Source organism: Poecilia reticulata, linkage group LG3, assembly GCF_000633615.1.
Source record: "Poecilia reticulata strain Guanapo linkage group LG3, Guppy_female_1.0+MT, whole genome shotgun sequence".
NCBI classification, from domain to species: Eukaryota; Metazoa; Chordata; class Actinopteri; order Cyprinodontiformes; family Poeciliidae; genus Poecilia; species Poecilia reticulata.
Window position 1 is genome coordinate 10,353,690 of NC_024333.1, and position 4,854 is coordinate 10,358,543.

The following is a 4,854-nucleotide window of genomic DNA, read 5'->3' on the forward strand; positions in this document are numbered from 1 at the left end:
ATCCATCCATCCATCCATCCATCCATCCATCCATCCATCCATCCATCCATCCATCCATCCATCCATCCATCCATCCATCCATCCATCCATCCATCAATTATCTTCCGCTTATCCTGGATCGGGTGGTGAGGGCTGAGTAGGGAGGCCCAGACTTCCCTCTTTCCAGCCACTTGGGTCAACTCCTCTGGGGAGATCCCAAGACATTCCCAGGCCAGCTGAGAAATATAAATAATCTCCCCACTGTGTCCTGGGACTTCCTCTACGTCTCCTCCCAGTGGCACATGACTGGGATGGGTCCAGGAGGCATCCAAACCAGATGGCCAGATCACCTCAACTGGCTCCGTTCAACATGGAGAAGTAGTGACTCTACTCTTAGTTCTTCCTGGATGACCGAGCTTCTCGTCCTATCTCTAAGGGAGAGCTCAGAAATCCGGTAGCGGACACTCATTTTGGCCGCTTGTGTCAGCGATCTCATTCTTTTAGACACTACCCAAACCTCGTAATCAAAGATGAGGGTAGAAACGTAGATCAACCAGCAAATCGAGAGCTTCACACTTCTACTCAACTCTGTCCTACCACAAAAGATTGGTATAGCGCTCATATCACTGCAGATGCATTACCAATCCACCTATCAATCAAATTGTTCCTTATTTGTGAACAAGACCCTGAGATACTTAAATTCCTACACATGGGGTAACACCCTGTCCCCAACTCTGGGGAGGCACTCTATCCTTTTCTGGCTCAATATGATGGTCTCAGATTTGGAGGCGCTGTTCCTCATCCCGGCTCCTCATCCAATTCCTTCAGCAAAAGCTGGATTATCTGCATAGAAAAAAAATATTCCTATGAATGCATTTCTGCAGCAGCTTCAAAAATGGCGAATCATGCAACTACCTTGCCAGCAAACACCACTGGACCCCCGCAGAAAACTTCAGACACAACAGGCTTTGAATGCCAAGAAGCAACATTGTGACATAAAACACTCTTACGAGGCAGGGCAAAGCTTTAGATTTCATGAATTATGTTTTGCAGCTGTGGCACATGCATTCACTTCCCTAAATGAATAAGAGGATCCAGAAGATAACACATTGCTATTTTAAAAGCTGACTAAGTGAACGACGAAGTGACAATCATGTGATAGTTTCTGTTCTCCAAAAGAAGCTAAAATTTGTGTTTCACAACAATCTGTTTGTTTTCAGGCTTTTCTTTTAATATATAATTTTATAATTTCACGTACTATCATCAGCTGGTCTCTGTATAAACATTCTATAAGCCAAGAATGTTTGCTAATAATGAACATTGTTCTTCAAAGAAAGGTGTCATTTGTGACTTTACAACATAAATAGCGCAAAAATCTGTCAAGCTCACATCCAGATGCTACTTTGTAATTTACCTTCAGTACCATGTTTAATTCCATATTGTATCAAACATTAGACAATTTGCTAAAGATGTAACATTATACAGCAAAGCATGTTCTTTTTCTGTTTTTTTTGATTGTGCACATAAATGTTGCAAACATATTAGATGCCAGCAGGTGGCAGCTAAACCCACCCATGAAAGCCACACGTGCAGATCACCGTGTCTCTCTGTCCCTCATGTTTGGTTATTACCAAAATATATCATAATGTGAAGACAAAAGCACCCCTGCCATCTTGAATGGCAGATGTATAATAGTCTCCATGGTAGGAAGAAGAGGAAGAGGAGGAGTGTGATTATCCATTCCTCTTATCTGCTTTCAAAAGTCCTCTGGCTTTATTTATGAGTCGTTTCCCCTCTTTTAACCTGATATTCAACATGCAGTTGTGTCCTTGAAAGCCATGTTGTACATCAGTAGCCAAGCAACCTTTCATCGCTCATCAAGGCTTTTATTTGCTGCCAATTAAATCAGTGAGCTCACATCAACAGCTTCGGGTTGATTGAAACTACAAGGTTAGAGCAGTTCATTTACACAACATAAACAGTGACACAGCTGCCTGCCCTGAAGAGTGACAACTTCCAGTTCTTTATATTAAGCTATAAATCGATCTATCGATCTATCAATTTGTCTGTCTGTATGTATATATATACATATATATAAAAATATGTTGATGTAGACATAGATGTAGATATTTTTTCAAAGCAGCTGATGAAATGTTTTTCTGCCAGTTGAGTCATTGTAATTCTTTTGTCAACAACATAAATTAATGTGGGAGCTGCTTTTTTCCCCACATGCAATTCACATTCACATTCCCTTGCCATCATACAAACATCTATACAAAACTCAGCATTTAATTAATCAGAAATGTTTTACTAATTATTGGGAGATTATTTGTCCTAAAATCTAGGGTGTGGATTGAACAGTTTCTTTAAAAACCTGCATTTCCTATGGCAAGGATTAAGAAGCTATTTTTAGTGGTAAAAGATACAGTAGACATCTATTAATTATGATTTCTGTTAAATCTAATCCCACAGTGTTAAAAAACAGGTCATGGCAAGATTCGACAATACATTTTTAAGAAAGCGGAGCTGGCTATTCCTAACTATTTGGCCTGCACTTCATTATCCGTGGCAGCATTTACAACTGATACAACTGACCACAGATCTGCGCTGGTTTAATTGAGTCCCTCTCCTCTGTTCTACCTATTGTATTATTACTGTGTTTCTCTAACTGTTTCCCCCATCTTTGTGTCTGCAGGTGCAGTGTCAGCAGCTTACACTGTCATCATTAAGTCTGCCTCTGAGCGCCAGCTGTGGCACACAGAAAGAAACCGGTGAACAAAATTCACCATATTCAGTACACTGCAAAACTGAAAACTGAGGATTGTGGGGCCCAAGTAGTCGGTATGGTTGCTGCTTGTATGAAGCGGAAATATAATTTTGACGGCAGCATTTAATACAGTAGAAAGTAAATTCACATTTTCTAAATTCATGCAAGAAAAGGTGCAGCTGGTATAATAAATGATAGTCATGTTTAGCATACTAGAGATCAATCTGAAGTTCAGTTTAGCAGAAAGACACAAGCAAAACTGCTGAACTATATAGAAGAGCAGCAGGGGAATGGTGCTGTAAACCTCTAGGGAGGTAGACATATTTGTTGTATAATGCATTTTAATTACACTGTTTTGAAGTGTCACAAAAATCGTGAGCAATTAAAGCTTATGGCCAATTAGACAAAACTGACACAGGAAGTTGCAATGATACTTCTGAAACACTCAACGCCCTAACCTGTCTACTCTATGTGATTTATTTGACTATTGCAACATTTCATATTTATCTTAACTCTTTCATGCATGAATTATGATTCTTTGTGTCAGGATTTTTTTCCCATTTTTTAAAATATTTTCTTAAGGCATAAAAAAAAAAGATAGAAAAAACAATTTGTAATTTAAAAAAAAACTTTTTAGGTGATCAATTGTAATTTTCTCCAAATACAAAGTTGTTATTTGAAAAATACATCAGTAGTATTGTTCTTTAGGGGTTATCTGATGTCACAATATATTTTTTACCTGCAAGAGTCGTCTACAGTAGAAGAAGGGACCGGGTCGGTTGGCGTGCTTCTTTGTCTGTCGGCCATATTGGATTTAACAAAAATAAATTCTTGCATTTGCAACGGATGGCCAGTAGTTGATAGTGTATTTTATGATGCATTAGTGTCCACTTCAGTGGTCTGTGTGCATTTATAACATAAAAATCCACAAGAAGCACAAGAAAATGGCTTTTAGATAGTTGTCCATTGTAGTGACCACTATGCATGAAAGGGTTAAATTTTCCTAAATCATCCTGTGTAGCTCCTGTTATTCCAGGCTCAGTAACAAGGCTTGGTTCATATATATATATATATTTTTAATGCTAGTTGTTTAATAATATCTCAATTTCTTATAGAAACAAAAAGTAAAACACTTGTGTAACCTTTGAAGCAGTACTGATTACCTGCACCAACACTTGGACTAAAAGAAGAGTTAATGTTCACGTTAAATGTAGAACGAAGCACACAGATTGAGAAAGGTAAAAAGAAGATTACATTATTATTCTCCTATAGTTATGGCATTAAAAATAAAATCATAGAACGAGCCTCAGATCACAGCAGGTCTGTTGATGCAACTCTTTAGGTTTTATGAAAAGTTAAACTGTAGCGTAAAACGAGTTGCACCATCAAACCACGAGGAGATCCCAGCAGCGTACCATCCTCCATGTCGACTGCAATGAGAACACAGATGTACCATTGCCGTTTCTCTTTCTGGCACAGCTATATGATCTCCCCCTCTCTTTAGTACAGATATGAGTGAATGTAAGTCATTAGTGGAGAATGTATTAGGGTGTATCTGGGTCAGGCAGCACACTCCTTATGGCAGTAGCTGCAGAATCTTGTCATAGCAGACAGCTGTTATATAAGAAAAGCTCGCTGGCTGCAAAGGAAATCCTGCAGTGTCCAGCCACGTGCACAGGCATTTTTATTGAGAATTTTTTGATGCAAACGTTTGGCTCTACGTTTATTTTCTTTTAACTGCAAATGCAGCTTTGGAACCGCCAAAATTATTCCAACTTTAAGATTAATTTTGCAAAAAATTAAGTCTTCAGTAACAGATTACAAGAGACACTAATGGGGACCTTTAAGTTTACTTTTCTATCTCAGAGGGTCTCTTCTGCAACTTAATGTTTGCCTCTAATTCGTCACATGCTTTAAATGCACGTGCAAATAAGCACCATGTGATATACTTCAGCGTTCATCAGATTATGGTCCTCCACATGGCAATGGAGTACATTGTAAAAGATAAAGAAAGGGAGTTTCTATTCCAACTAGGTGTAGGTATTGTTAGTGTCTGTCACTATGGCAACTCCTTATCTTAAGATGAAAAACAAAATACAACCATATAT

The 4,854-nt window shown here is 38.6% G+C and overlaps 1 protein-coding gene across 5 annotated transcripts in view; it reads right to left on the reverse strand.

The window, feature by feature from the left end:
• nhsb (Nance-Horan syndrome b (congenital cataracts and dental anomalies)) overlaps nt 1-4,854 on the reverse strand; it is a 47,215-nt gene that overhangs the window by 11,950 nt on the left and 30,411 nt on the right. The window lies entirely within an intron of this gene.